A 16778-nucleotide genomic window follows, 5' to 3' on the forward strand; every position below is an offset into this window, starting at 1 on the left:
GTGTTAGGCACACAAAGAGTAAGTACAGACAAAGATATTGTAAGATGATTGTTGTTACCCGGGCGCAGTCTTGAAGGCCGGCAGATTTGACTGCATGGAGTCACCCGAAGAGGGGGAGGTCTCCTGATAATTGGAGTCAGAAGAGTTGAGTGGCTGACGGATAACACCCGCCAACGGGTGAAAAGGGTACAAGTGAGGAAAAAAACCTCAGTGCGACGCTTCCTTGTTGCGTCGGGTAACCCGGCGGAAAGATCGGTGTCCTTGTTGGTCCGGGTGTGATGCCGGCTTTCGTGAACCTGTCGCTTCAAAAGAAATTGAGGGTCTTGGTGATCTAAAGGATGAGAAAAGCTTACTTTCCGGGTTACCCTTCGGACGTTCAGCCGTGGCAAGGGCTCCGAGTCGGAGGAAAGTGATGTTACCTCTTCAACCACCGGGTTACTGGCGCCGGTGTCGTCCTGTCAATGAGCAAGTGTTGATAAGGCGGACAGCAACAAACAACAAATACAGCAAGAATTTAAAGGCTTAAGGGTTACCTCTGACTCGGAGCTGTCGCTCAACTGCATCAGCTCCGAAGCAGTAGGTTTGCTTCCTTTTTTACGAGGGGCGGCTTTCTTGGCCTTCCTGGCCTTCTTGGCCGCCTCATGGTCATACTTGACCCGTCAGAACTTATCATCAGCCTGAAAAATACAATGAGGAATTCTTAAAACAGGTTCAGAAGAAGGTTATATGCAGACGAAGATGAAAGGTTAAAGGTGGCGGCTTACCGCTGGGGCTGGATTGGTCTTGCAGAAGGGGGCTAACCCGATCCTTCCACAGTCTGCCAGACTCTCGTTTAACAGAGCCTTGGTCTCTTCCTCAGCAACATCTTCTGGAAGATCATTGCGACTGTGCCTCTGAGGGTCATCCTTTCGCCCGGTGTACTCACACATTAAGCCGGGGCGGCGGCTCAATGGGATCACCCGCCATGAGATCCAGACCCGGACTAGGTCGATTCCGTTCAGACCATTGCCCAGGAGGGCCTTGATTTTATTGATAGTTGGAAGCAGAGGCTGGCGCTCCGCTGCAGTCAGCTTGTCCGACAGCGGGTGAGTCGGTTCTAGACGTGTTGGGCGAAAGCCGGGCAGCGGGTTCTCGTCAGCCGGGGATGTATCTGGCAGTAGAACCAAGTCATATTCCAGTCCTTGGGGTGACTCGGCGGCTCTGCGTAAGGGAAAAGACAGTCCCTACGCCGCTGGATGGAGATGCCACCTAACTCTAGACTTGGGCCGTTGGCGCACTCATTTTGGCGGTTTAAGTAAAATAGCTCTCGGAAGAGCAGCAGACTCGGCTCTTCTCCAAGGTACACTTCGCAAAAGACTTGGAAATTGCAGATGTTGGATATGGAGTTGGGTCCTATATCTTGAGGCCGCAGGTCAAAGAAGTTGAGCACGTCCCTGAAATTTTTTGAGCCGGGCGGTGCGAAGCCCCGGCTCATATGATCTGCGAAGATCACTACCTCCCCGTCCCTTGGTTGTGGTCTCTCTTCCGACGGGTCAAGGGCACGGTAGGACATGATTTCCTTCTTAGGCAAATATCCGGACTTAACAAAACTGGCCAGGGTCTCGTTGGTGACGTTGGACTTCATCCAGTTGCAAGTGATGGGAGCCTTGGGAGGCATGGTGAAAGTTGGTGGTCTATGATAAAAGGGAAAAATGTCCGGGTTAATTATAAGCCGGAGATCTACAATTCAAACTAAGATGGCGGCTTATGAAGGGGACTAATGATATATACTCAGGTACAGTGGGTTATTTAAGCCGCAGGGGCATTCAGGATAAGATTGATTATTTACGGCTTTACCACAGTTAAGCCGGAGGATTCTACAAAGCATGGTTCTCTTTAAACCGGAGGATTCTACAACGCATGGGTTCTTTAACCCGGAATCGTAAGCCGTCAAGATTCAATGGTTGCAGTATTTACTAAGTGTGGTAAAACAGGTTATACATATGGCAGTAACTTTTTGGATCAAAATGGTCGGGTGAAATGAAAACTTTCTAGACCTAGAAACAGACGAGCGGATATTCTTGAGCTCGAACGAAGCATCTATACAGTGGAAGGAGATCTACTGGTACTTGAAATGAGGCTTAAATAACTACCGCACTAGTTTTATGCAAGGTTAAAGATCAACCAAGTACAGTGACTATGAGAACTACTGTGGTTTGTGGCAATGGCGATGAACGCGAAGAACACAGACGAACCCTACGGTAGATCTATCTGACAGGGCAAAGGAGACTCACCGGAGTTGGAGAAGAGCGGAAGTCGCCGCCGTTTATCTGGTCCGAGTCAGGGTGATGTAGCGGCCGGGTTGATGAAGACCAAGGGCGCGACGGCGGCGGTAGTGGCAGAGCTCTGGCAGAGGAGCGACGGCGCGAGGAGGAAGAAGAGAGCATGAGAAGAACCCGTTGGGCCGGCCTATTTATAAGGCAAGGTCATAAGTGGGCGCGAGATTCAAGGAGACCACGGCGTGATTATCTCCCCCCACGATGCCTCGATCTTCGGAATGACAGTAAAGCAAAGATCCGTTGCGGATCTGGCGGAGTAAAAAACGGACTTAATGGAGGATGACGTCATGGCGGATTATCCGGAGTCCAGAGGATGACGTCACTCCGGGTTATGGCCTTCACATGAATGGTAAGCCGGAGATTTTTTCTGTCAGAAGAGTTGAAGATTGACATGAGCCGGCTCAAATCAATCTGGGGCCTAATGTTGAGGATATAGACCTTAGAGTCACCCGCCAGGAGGGGCCGGGTTACTCATACGGTCGTGGCCAGAAGCCCGGAGCTAAGTTTCAAGATGATGGGCCAGAGATGGGCTGAGACCCGGATATGGCTTAAGGCCCGTAGTTACAATCATTACTATAAAAGAACTTGTAGTGTAAGGCAAGTATTGTTTAGAGTCCGAGCCGGACACTCTTATGAGCCGGCCGGGACTCTAAGGGCTGCTGGGCGTCAGCCTCCCTATATAAAGGGACGACCCGGCAACGGTTTAAAGACGACAACAATCTCATCGAGAGCCGAGCATAGCTGTTTAGCTCCCTGGTGATCGTAACCCTAATCAATACCACCTCAAACTGGACGTAGGCTTTTACCTTCACCGTAAGGGGCCGAACCAGTATAAACCCTCGCGTCCCTTGTCCCGCATAACCCCTTCAAGCTTCCTAGCTGCGATGGCTCCACGACTAAGTCCTAGCTCGAGGACATCTGCCGTGACAATTCCACGACAGAGAGAGCAACATATTTGTTGGAAATCATACATACAAATGTATGTGGTCCGATGAATATTGAGGCTCGTGGCGGATATCGTTATTTTCTCACCTTCACAGATGATTTGAGCAGATATGGGTATATCTATTTAATGAAACATAAGTCTGAAACATTTGAAAATTTCAAAGAATTTCAGAGTGAATTTGAAAATCATCGTAACAAGAAAATAAAATTCCTATGATCTGATCGTGGAGGAGAATATTTGAGTTACGAGTTTGGCCTACATTTGAAACAATGCGGAATAGTTTCACAACTCATGCCACGCGGAACACCACAGCGTAATGGTGTGTCCGAACGTCGTAATCGTACTTTATTAGATATGGTACGATCTATGATGTCTCTTTCTGATTTACCGCTATCGTTTTGGGGTTTTGCTTTAGAGACGACTGCATTCACTCTAAATAGGGCACCATCGAAACCCGTTGAAACGACACCTTATGAACTATGGTTTGGCAAGAAACCAAAGTTGTCGTATCTTAAAGTTTGGGGTTGCGATGCTTATGTGAAGAAACTTCAACCTGATAAGCTCGAACCTAAATCGGAGAAATGTGTCTTCATAGGATACCCAAAAGAGACTGCTGGGTACACCTTCTATCACAGATCCGAAGGCAAGATATTCGTTGCTAGGAATGGATCATTTCGAGAGAAGGAGTTTTTCTGGAAAGATGTGAGTGGGAGGAAAGTAGAACTTGATGAGGTAACTGTACCTGCTCCCTTATTGGAAAGTAGATCATCGCAGAAATCAGTTTCTGCGACACCTACACCAATTAGTGAGGAAGTTAATGATAATGATCATGAAACTTCAGATCAAGTTATTACTGAACCTCGTAGGTCAACTAGATCAAGATCCGCACCAGAGTGGTACGGTAATCCTGTTCTGGAGGTCATGTTACTAGATCATGATGAACCTACGAACTATGAAGAAGCGATGGTGAGCCTAGATTCCGCAAAATGGCTTGAAGCCATGAAATCCGAGATGGGATCCATGTATGAGAACAAAGTATGGACTTTGGTTGACTTGCCCGATGGTCGGCAAGCCATTGAAAATAAATGGATCTTCAAGAAGAAGACTGACGCTGATGGTAATGTTACTGTCTATAAAGCTCGACTTGTTGCGAAAGGTTTTCGACAAGTTCAAGGGATTGACTACGATGAGACCTTCTCACCCGTAGCGATGCTTAAGTCTGTCCGAATCATGTTAGCAATTGCCGCATTTTATGATTATGATATTTGGCAAATGGATGTCAAAACTGCATTCCTGAATGTTTTTTGGAAGAAGAGTTGTATATGATGCAACCGGAAGGTTTTGTCGATCCAAAGGGAGCTAACAAAGTGTCAAGCTCCAGCGATCCATTTATGGACTGGTGCACGCCTCTCGGAGTTGGAATAAACGCTTTGATAGTGTGATCAAAGCATTTGGTTTTATACAGACTTTTGGAGAAGCCTGTATTTACAAGAAAGTGAGTGGGAGCTCAGTAGCATTTCTGATATTATATGTGGATGACATATTACTGATTGGAAATGATATAGAATTTCTGGATAGCATAAAGGGATACTTGAATAAGAGTTTTTCAATGGAAGACCTCGGTGAAGCTGCATATATATTAGGCATTAAGATCTATAGAGATAGATCAAGACGCTTAATAGGACTTTCACAAAGCACATACCTTCACAAAGTTTTGAAGAAGTTCAAAATGGATCAAGCAAAGAAAGGGTTCTTGCCTGTACTACAAGGTGTGAGATTGAGTAAGACTCAATGCCCGACCACTGCAGAAGATAGAGAGAAGATGAAAGATGTTCCCTATGCTTCAGCCATAGGCTCTATCATGTATGCAATGCTGTGTACCAGACCATATGTGTGCCTTGCTATAAGTTTAGCAGGGAGGTACCAAAGTAATCCAGGAGTGGATCACTGGACAGCGGTCAAGAACATCCTGAAATACCTGGAAAGGACTTAGGATATGTTTCTCGTTTATGGAGGTGACAAAGAGCTCATCGTAAGTGGTTACGTTGATGCAAGCTTTGACACTGATCCGGACGATTCTAAATCGCAAACGGGATACGTATTTACATTGAACGGTGGAGCTGTCGTTGGTGCAGTTCTAAGCAAAGTGTCGTGGCGGGATCTACGTGTGAAGCAGAGTACATAGCTGCTTCGGAAGCAGCAAATGAAAGTGTCTGGATGAAGGAGTTCATATCCGATCTAGGTGTTATACCTAGTGCATCGGGACCAATGAAAATCTTTTGTGACAATACTGGTGCAATTGCCTTAGCAAAGGAATCCAGATTTCACAAGAGAACCAAGCACATCAAAAGACGCTTCAATTCCATCCGGGATTTAGTCCAGGTGGGAGACATAGAAATTTGCAAGATACATACGGATCTGAATGTTGCAGACCCGTTGACTAAGCCTCTTCCACGAGCAAAACATGATCAGCACCAAGACTCCATGGGTGTGAGAATCATTACTGTGTAATCTAGATTATTGACTCTAGTGCAAGTGGGAGACTGAAGGAAATATGCCCTAGAGGCAATAATAAAGAATTATTTATTTCCTTATATCATGATAAATGTTTATTATTCATGCTAGAATTGTATTAACCGGAAACATAATACATGTGTGAATACATAGACAAACAGAGTGTCACTAGTATGCCTCTACTTGACTAGCTCGTTAATCAAAGATGGTTATGTTTCCTAGCCATAGACATGAGTTGTCATTTGATTAACGGGATCACCTCATTAGGAGAATGACGTGATTGACTTGACCCATTTCGTTAGCTTAGCACCCGATCATTTTGTATGTTGCTATTGCTTTCTTCATGACTTATACATGTTCCTATGACTATGAGATTATGCAACTCCCGTTTACCGGAGGAACACTTTGTGTGCTACCAAACGTCACAACGTAAATGGGTGATTATAAAGGTGCTCTACAGGTGTCTCCAAAGGTACTTGTTGGGTTGGCGTATTTCGAGATTAGGATTTGTCACTCCGATTGTCGGAGAGGTATCTCTAGGCCCACTCAGTAATGCACATCACTATAAGCCTTGCAAGCATTGTGACTAATGAGTTAGTTGCGGGATGATGTATTATGGAACGAGTAAAGAGACTTGCCGGTAACGAGATTGAACTAGGTATCGAGATACCGACGATCGAATCTCGGGCAAGTAACATACCGATGACAAAGGGAACAACATATGTTGTTATGCGGTCTGACCGATAAAGATCTTCGTAGAATATGTAGGAACCAATATGAGCATCCAGGTTCCGCTATTGGTTATTGACCGGAGAGGTGTCTCGGTCATGTCTACATAGTTCTCGAACCCGTAGGGTCCGCACGCTTAAAGTTACGATGACAGTTATATTATGAGTTTATATGTTTTGATGTACCGAAGGTTGTTCGGAGTCCCGGATGTGCTCACGGACATGACGAGGAGTCTCGAAATGGTCGAGACATAAAGATTTATATATTGGACGACTATATTCGGACACCGGAAGTGTTCCGGAGAAGTTTCGGATTAAACCGGAGTGCCGGAGGGTTACCGGAACCCCCCGGGGAAGTATTGGGCCTTAGTGGGCCTAGAGGGGAGAGAGAGGGCAGCAGCCAGGAGGTGGCGCGCCCCCTCCCAGGAGGAATCCTAGTTGGACTAGGAGAGGGGGGCGCAGCCCCCTTTCCCTCTCCCTCTCCCTCTCTTTCCTACCCCCCCTCTTTTCCTAGTTGGACTAGGAAAGGGGAGTCCTACTCCTACTAGGAGGAGGACTAGGAGTAGGACTCCCCCCTCTCCTTGGCGCGCCTAGGGCAGCCGGCCTCCCCCTTGCTCCTTTATATACGGGGGCAGGGGGGCACCTCTAAACACACTTGATATATGATATTTTAGCCGTGTGCGGTGCCCCCCTCCACCATATTACACCTCGATAATACCGTTGCGGAGCTTAGGCGAAGCCCTGCGTCGGTGGAACATCATCATCGTCACCACGCCGTCGTGCTGATGAAACTCTCCCTCAACACTCGGCTGGATCGGAGTTCGAGGGACGTCATCGAGCTGAACGTGTGCTGAACTCGGAGGTACCGTGCGTTCGGTACTTGATCGGTCGGATCGTGAAGACGTACGACTACATCAACTGCGTTGTGATAACGCTTCCGCTGTCGGTCTACGAGGGTACGTGGACAACACTCTCCCCTCTCGTTGCTATGCATCACCATGATCTTGCGTGTGCGTAGGATTTTTTTTGAAATTACTATGTTCCCCAACACCAGCTCCAATGCCTAAATCCAAGAGAAGCACTAGGAACATCCCTGCTAAAGAGAAGAACAAGGCCCCAGTGCCTGAAGCTGCTGAAAGAAGAAGATGATGATTCTATTGTATTGAGGAAGCTGAAGCCCAAGATCCCTGACCACACGGATACACACGCAGTTGCAGAGAACATGAAAATCAGGAAGGATGCAGGATTGAGACTATCGAGACAGTCTGATCCATATGCTATCAGGAGAAGGACTGTTGTGGACTATAGGTTTCACACTAAGGAAGAACAGGACTTCTTTGAGACAATTCTTCTTGATAAGAAGCCCATTGTGTGTGACATGAGATGGGTTGACTGGGAGTTCATCAAGGAGAATGAGGATCACTGCCCTGGAGTGCTTGATAGCTTCAAGGCATGTGGAGTTGACACTTTTGTTGCCCAGAAGCTCACCAAGTGGAATGATGAGCTCATCATGCAGTTTTACTCCACTGCCCACTTCTATCCAGATGGAAGGATAGTATGGATGTCTGAGGGTACTAGGTACCAGTCTACAATTGAGGAATGGGCCAAGCTTATCAATGCTCCTGAGGAACATGAGGATGACTTGGATGTCTATGCAGAGAAGAAGAAAGACCACAACACAATGGACAACATGTACAAAGAGATCCCAGATGCTGCCTTGGATACACATAAGTTTGGATCTGTTCACTACTTGTTGTCTGGTCTGCCAACAATCAACTGGATCTTAAGGCACACACTTCTACCCAAGTCAGGTGATCACAAGATGATGAGAGGACATGCCATCAACTTGCTGCATATAATTGATGTCCCACAGAAGTTCAAGGTCATGAGTTTGATTGTTGAGACAATCAAGAGGACTGCTGCTGACCAAAAGAGAAGCTGTGGGTATGCCCCACAAATTCAGGAGCTCATCAACTCAAAGATGGGCAAAGGCAAATACATTTTGTATAAGGAGCACCTGCCCATCTATCCTGAATTTGAAGATAACACAGTGGTGATGAATGAGAATGAACCATCTTCAGCTCAAGTACATGAGGAGAGAGAGAAGGCTGCAAAGAAGCCAACAGTAGAGGAGGCATCTCAGGTATTCTTGAAGAGCAAGCAAGACCAGCTTGGATATCTGATCCAATCCACCCTGAGGATTGAGAAGGGCTTGGCCACCCTGACCAAGAACCAGGAGAGTCTGGAAAGGATTATCGAGACAAAATTCTATGACCTTGATGTCAAGGTGACAGAGATCCAAACTGCAGTTGAGCAGCTCCAGGAGGAAGCTGAGGAGAAGAACGGCAAGTCTACCACAGATGCTTTTGCCAGAGTGCCCAGAGGACAGAGATCTACTGCAGTGCCAGTGACAAACACTAGAGCTACAACATCAGCACCAGCAGCAACAGCTCCAGTTCCACCTCCAGTAGCTACTCCACCAGCTCCAGCTACTTCATCTGAAGCCTTCGTTCTTGGAGTCCTCTCAACACCACCTCCCAAAGATCAAGCCTGAGAGTCGTTTAGCACTATGCATTTTTGAACTTTTTGGTAACTTGTTGCCAAAGGGGGAGAGAGTGTTGCCTTTTTATTCTCTCTTGCTATTTTGGTTGAAACTTTATTGTGTGCTTGTGTGAGATACTACTTTGTGTTCTTGTGAGATACTTGTTTGATCATGTGTTTGATCATATGCTACCCTTAATGCTTGTTGGATGATATTATCTTTATATCCTCTTATGATCATTCACTTTGCTTGGTGGTGAGTGCATGTGTTTTAATATCTATCATTTTGAGCGCTCCACCAAGATGTATGTGACATGGAAGAGTAACCCATGATCCTAATCGATTGTGCATTTGCATTCAAAAGCAAATTTCAAATAATGCACAAATTTAGGGGAGCTCTTGCTTATCACATACTTCTCAAAGCGACGATGTTTTTCAATCTTACTTATCATTTGTCGAAGCTTTGATTTATATGTTGTCATCAATTACCAAAAAGGGGGAGATTGAAAGTGCAACTATCCCTGGGTGGTTTTGGTAATTCCTAACAACATATAGCTCATTGAGCTAATGCTATTCCATGATGAATATTTCAGGAAAGCTGAATGATTGGGATGGCATGGATTAGAAAGTGGACCTTTCAAAATGCTAAGGACAAAAGATTGGCTCAAGCTCAAAGCACAAGACTCTACATTTTCTATTTTAGTGATCCAAGATCACATTGAGTCTATAGGAAAAGCCAATACTATTAAGAAGGGATGAGGTGTTGCTTAATGAGGTTATTGCTCAAAATGCTTAGTGATATGCTCCAAAACCCTCCACTACTTTCTCATGCCCACATATGTCCCAAACCAAAAAGTCCAACTCGGCCCCACCGGAATTTCATATCCGGAGCCACCGAGTTCAGTTGACATAGCCACTGCCAGAAACCCTAGTCTATTCGGTCCCACCGATAGGGAACTCGGTCTCACCGAGATGGGATTGTAATCTCTTTGTTTCCCTTCGTAACGTTTCGGTCAAACCGAGATGAGCGATCGGTCCCACCGATTTTTCAATGCAAACACTCTGTTTCCTTTTCGTAACGTTTCGGTCCTACCAAGATGAGCGAATCGGTCCCACCGAGTTTTCTTGACCAACTCTCTGTTAGTCTATTACCAAAATCGGTCTCACAGAGTTTGCGTAATCGGATTCATCGAGATTACGTTATGCCCTAACCCTAATGATACCGGACTCACCGAGTTGACGTGTCGGTCCCACCGAAACACCTAACGGTCACATTATGAACCAAATCGGTCTGACCGAGTTCTTTGAATCGGTCTCACCGAGTTTGGTGATTTGTGTGTAACGGTTAGATTTTGTGTGGAGGCTATATATACCCGTCCACCCACTCTTCATTCGTGGAGAGAGCCATCAGAACATGCCTACACTTCCAACACATATTTTCTGAGAGAGAACCACCTACACTTGTGTTGAGGTCAAGATATTCCATTCCAACCACATAAATCTTGATCTCTAGCCTTCCCAAGTTGCTTTCCACTCAAATCTTCTTTCTACCAAGTCCAAATCCTGTGAGAGAGAGTTGAGTGTTGGGGAGACTATCATTTGAAGCACAAGAGCAAGGAGTTCATCATCAACACACCATTTTTTACTTCTTGGAGAGTGGTGTCTCCTAGATTGGCTAGGTGTCACTTGGGAGCCTTCGACAAGATTGTGCAGTTGAACCAAGGAGTTTGTAAGGGCACGGAGATCGCCTACTTCGTGAAGATCTACCCTAGTGAGGCAAGTCCTTCGTGGGCGACGGCCATGGTGGGATAGACAAGGTTGCTTCTTCGTGGACCCTTCATGGGTGGAGCCCTCCGTGGACTCGCGCAACCGTTACGCTTCGTGGGCTGAAGTCTCCATCAACGTGGATGTACGATAGCACCACCTATCGGAACCACGGATAAAAAATCTCCGTGTCAACATTGTGTTTGCTCCCTCAAACTCATCCCTTTACCTTCATATGCAATTGTTTTACATTCCGCTGCTATACTCTTAGAATTGCATGTGTAGGTTGATTGCTTGACTTGTGCTAAGTTGCTAAAATTTGCCAAGAACTAAAATTGGGAAAATGCTATATTTTTATTTGGTCAAGTAGTCTAATCACCCCCCCCTCTAGACATACTTTCGATCCTACATCTTCTTCTTGCCTCCCACGTAAGTAACCAGGAGACATCTCCCCCGAAAGGGTTCCCCCGTTCTACCTCACCCACCACACTGTCTCGTGCTTCAAAGGGGAGGTGCTCGACGTGCCATGCCACTCCAAGAGCGATTCCGAAGAGAGCGGCACCCGTTCGCCTTTGAAGAGGAAGGCGAACAAAGACACGGTCGGGCCCTCATCAAAGAGGTACGAGTTCGCAAGTATGTTTTTTAATAGCCGCATCCAACTATGACTTTCATGTGCGTCCTGTATCAGGAAAAGAGTTCGCCGGATTGTGTCCGGGGGTCCGGCTTGTTATACTCCCGACAGCCGGGATCCGGTCCCAGCCGAGGAGCCGGGGGCCGATATGGGAGTTACGCCGGACTGTCCTTAAGCTGAGGGCTCGGAAAATTTGTTCGTTACCAACTCGGAAGTGGAGAGCGCCATGAATCACCGGCGCTGGAGGGCCATTTTACGAGACCCCCGCTTCTCGGAAGAGGCTTTTAATGCCTTCAGCTTGGCTGATGCCTACATCCGAGCTGCTCGAGATGGGCTTAGCAGAGCCACCAACCGGCATTTGAAAGATGCGCAGGTAAATTTACTGTGTCGGAATATGATAATCGTATGCTAGTAGCCCCCGAGACTTAAAGTAGTTGGTACAACTGATTTGAGGATCGTTGTATGATCAGGTTCTTTCTGAGAAGAACGACCTGCTAGCCCAAGAGCTAGACAAGTGTCGGACACAGTTAACTACAGTTACCGCCGAACTGGAAAAAAATCCAAGAAGACATCTGGGGGTAATATTTCCCTCCATCGAGAAATAGTAATTGTATAGCAGTTGTGTTAACACTGTGGCTTATCGCATAACAGGATCGTCAGATCAACTGGAGGAGAAAGAGTCGAAAAGACTACATGCCGCAGGCGAGCGGGTGCTGGCCCGAGTCAGACAGGAGAAAAGCAAACTCCAAGATTCAAACACCCAGCTGGGCGAAGAACTGAAAGATGTGCGGGCCCAATTGGCCGACTCCGTAATGGAGAACAAAAGGCTGCAAGGCGGCATATTCAGTATGTGACCGAACTATACCTTATAGTAATTCGGACATAACAGGGACTGATAGAGTTATGTCTGCAGGTATGCTGACCGGTCATCCCGAAGAGGAGATGTCCAGATTCTCGGGCGATCTGCTACAAGAGCTGTCGCGCATGCATGAGCAAGCTCGGCAGGCGATGCGAAGCGTTGCCAAGGCCTTGTGGCCATCTGCCTCTCCTCTAGGAAAAATGGAGGAGCTCCTAGAGCTACTCAAGGGAACGCGGCGGCGCTTTCGATTGTGGAAAATATCGGCCTGCCGGGAAGGTGCGCGAGAGGGCTGGGCCATGGTGAAAACATGGTACACCAAGCTTGATCCAGATCATATGGCTCGGGTCGGACCTCTAGGGTCAGATGGGAAAGAAGTTCCCGATAGTTTTGTATATGACCAAGTAAAAGTAGCCGCCAAGTATTCCCAGCAGGATTGTAAGTTAGATAGCCTGCTGGACGGTATAGAGGAGGAAATGTTTGAGCCCAAGTGACTATGTATTTTCCGTCTAGCTGGATTGTAAAACGATTGTCATGGCAGACCTTTTCGCTTCGACCTCTGGACCCGAAGGTGCAGAGTGTTTCCGAATACCAGTGCGGCCGAATAGACCGGTGTATGCTTGGAAACCAGGCGTAGGGGTCATAGTTGCTTGAATAGACAAGTTGTATCCGGCTAGTTATGTTATATTACATTAAGATTGTAAGAAACATCTTCCAGAGAGAATAGTTCCGTTAAGGGTTCCTTTCCGTGGGTGTGCATGCGTTAATGCGCATGTCCGAACTATGATTGAAAAATCGCAGTATGTTTTAACTTCTAGGGGTTCACAATGTAGTAAATGCAAAAAGATCTTTAATCCACCGACCGAATATTCCCTTAAGAATGCTAGCTTTCGGCTTCACCCAGTCTGAGGTACACATCCGGATGACCCGGCAGTAACAATCACAGAGGTGCTCCGTTTATGCCCTAGCCGAACTAACGGGAACGTAGGTCATATGCACAGGAGCCAGGAAACCTAGCTTGGCCAAAACTTAAGTCATATCGATGCATATAATGGCGAAGAAAAGGGACATATGGAAAAACGCATATGTGATGAGCTTGATGCTTGGAAAATAATAATAGCCAGCTTCTGTTCAAGAAGCCCCCAGGTATGATGGATGTGCATATGCGAAGATGTGCATTAGTGGTGCGCGGTCTAACCGCACGAAAGCTTTAAAGCTAAAGAGAAAAAGCGAAAAGAGAGAAAAAACAAAGGAAACAACAAAGGGGAAGGAGACGAACACAAGAGTTCGGCGCTAGGCATAGAATCTTCGGAGTCTGGCCACGTTCCATGGGTTCGGCTCTAGGCGATTGTCTGACGCATCACGCAAGCGGTACGCTCCTCCGGTGAGAACTTCGTCGATGATGAAGGGACCCTCCCATTTGGGCTTGAGTTTTTCCTTTTTCTTCTCCGGCAAGCGTAGAACGAGTTCGCCAACGTTGTAAGTCTTGGCCCGTACTTCCCTGCTTTCATATCTGCGGGCCTGTTGTTGATAAAATGCGGAACTAGGTCTTGCAACATCGCGCTCCTCCTCCAGGGTGTCGAGGCTGTCCTGCCAATCGAGCTCGGTGTCGGTGTCAAAACCAGCGGATCTCGGGTAGGGGGTCCCAAATTGTGTGTCTAGGATCGATGGTTACAGGAGACGGGGGACATGATGTTTACCCAGGTTCGGGCCCTCTCTATGGAGGTAATACCCTACTTCCTGCTTGATTGATCTTGATGAATATGAGTGTTACAAGAGTTGATCTACCTCGAGATCGTAATGGCTAAACCCTAGAAGTCTAGCCTGTATGAGTATGGTAATGAGTATACGCTTTCCAGACTACACCCTCCGGTTTATATAGACACTGGAGGGATCTAGGGTTACATAGAGTCGGTTACATAAGAAGGAATCTTCATAGTTGATTGCCAAGCTTGCCTTCCACGCCAAGGAGAGTCCAATCCGTACACGGGTAGAGTCTTCGGTCTTCATGTCTTCACAGCCACTAGTCCGGCCCATGGATAACAGGCCGGACGCCCGAGGACCCCTTAGTCCAGGACTCCCTCAGTAGCCCCTGAACCTGGCTTCAATGATGAGGAGTCCGGCGTGCAGATTGTCTTCGGCATTGCAAGGCGGGTTCTCCTTTCCGAACCCCAAAATAGTCTTCAGCTGTAATGATTGTATCCGGACCTGTATACACAATTGCAGAGGATATAATATTTCACGAGTCCAATCTGCTGACCACTTTTTGGTTATATGACATCATGCCTGCTCGGTCATTATTTTCGAACCGTTTGCTAGCCCGTCACCCCACGTCTCGAGACGTGGTTTTATTGGCATGTCTTATCCAAGCGGGGATCGTGTCTCCCTTTTTTAAGGGATTCTTGTCAACCCAGACGTGGGTAACCCAACCGTCGTTTGTGTAACATCCCAAATTTTCAATTTGGAATGTTATGCATTAGATCATCATTGCATACCATATTTTATTGCATTCTGATTTGATCCTAGCAATTCCACGCAACTCAAGGACCCACGGAGAGAGTTGGGGATTTCAATTATTTTCATATTCGAGTTTTCTAGAATTTTTGAAAAGAGGATCGTTTGATTTTAATTATTTTTCTCTGAAATATTTCTTTTATAAAAAAAATAAAAGAAAGAGGATAAAATGACTTCCTCAAAATAAAGAAATATCAGAGATTTAATATTAAAATCAAATAAGATTTTTATTCGGAGTTTATCGCTATTTTATTTGAATTAGAAAAAATATGCATTTTACAAAATTGCATTTTAGGCACAAATAAATGTTCACCTTGTCCGGCTTATTTTTAGAAGACAGGGAAAATTTATTTCGGGATTTTTGGAGTCAGTTTAGTATTTCTTTTCTTTCTTTTTTGCACGTCAGAATTATTTAAAAAAAAGTCAAACCGACTCCGGGCCGTACCCGAGCGGGACTACGCCCGGGGGGCCTTTATAAGCCGCCCCGCCCCAAGCCGCCGAAGCCCACCAGCGCCGCCAGCCCATCCCGCGCCCGAAACCCTAACCCTAGCCGCCGCACACCCGCCGCCGTTGCCCTAGCCGCCCCGCCGCCCACGCCGCCGCCGCCTGCCGCTGCTGCGCCGCCGACCTGCCGCCCGCGCCGCCTCGCTGGAGCCGCCCGCCGCCACCGCCGTCGCCGGAGCCGCCAGAGGTAGCCGCGCCGCCGCCGCCGGTTTTCTTCGGAAAACCTTACGGTTTTTTTAAGAACAGCGGTTTATTTTTTTAGATCGATTTTTTCGGTTTAGTTATATAGCGAATGCTCATTCGTTCGTTCGTTTTAACGAACGGTTTTCACCGTTTAACCGCAGACAGCGAACGCTCGTTCGTTAGCCTGTTCGTCAGTTTTTCTTTTTCTCGGATTTTCCGCGATTAATTACGATCGCAATTTCTAATCCGATTTTTGTTCTAGTATAACTTTTCGCTCGTTTATCGGAATGTGGCGATTAAAGCGCCTAGAGTTTCATCTCGAATCCCTCTTTCTGTTTAACCAACTTGAACAAGATTTTGCTGCTGTAAAATTTGACTTTAGTTCAAATTAGTAAACGAAGCTTGTTTCTTTCGCCGTTTGAGTTTTGTTGTTTCGTTTGATTTGATTCTTTTTGCAAACCGGAGTTCTTAAGTTGAACTTTCTGGTTAAATCTTTTATTTGAGTTTTACCCATGCTCTTACTTGTTTGCTCATTGTATGCTTGTTTGTTTGCGATAGAGTACCCGGAGTGCGAAGCGTGCTACTACGAGTCTCTAGGTTTCGCGGATCATTAGCAAGGCAAGTAACACTTTGATCATACCTCTTACTACCCAGTTTTATTGCATTAGATCAATCCTCAAACAATTGCATGGTTAGTATCTGAATTAAATTGTGGGTTTGGGAAGTAGATGAGGTAGTACCTATTCACCTGTTTATTATCAAACCTTGGGAGTTACTTCTACGCTATGCTTATATTGCTATGCTATGCTCGTAGACGTGGATTGGGTTTGAGTGTATCCATGACAGTTGTGAGATTGTTAATTAATGGTTCAACTTAAGGTGGCAACTTAAATACACATCTGGGTGGATTGAGGCACCTGGGGAATCCAGTGATTGCCTGTATTTTTTGGAAATCCCGGGGTACCGTGTGATTCTCCTATGGACTACCACCCAGGCTCAAAGGGATCATGAGATTATTCATACTAGAAACTTCCATGTGCAGCCACAAGCTATTATTGGCTCTAGCATAGTTGATTAAGTCGTGTGAACTCTTACAGTGGTAGACTAGCGGATGTAGGGGATGTAGATGGTACGGTCTACCCATCGTAAGGTGCTAACGCTTCTGAAAGACTATGTCTCGGTCATCCGTTTCTCAAACATCTTGTAGTGCGAGAAACCAAACGGAGGAGATCGAGTCTTGTGGGGAAAAGTGCGCAAACCTCTGCAGAGTGTATAAACT

The sequence above is a fragment of the Aegilops tauschii genome, chromosome 5, assembly GCF_002575655.3.
Source record: "Aegilops tauschii subsp. strangulata cultivar AL8/78 chromosome 5, Aet v6.0, whole genome shotgun sequence".
Lineage (NCBI taxonomy): Eukaryota > Viridiplantae > Streptophyta > Magnoliopsida > Poales > Poaceae > Aegilops > Aegilops tauschii.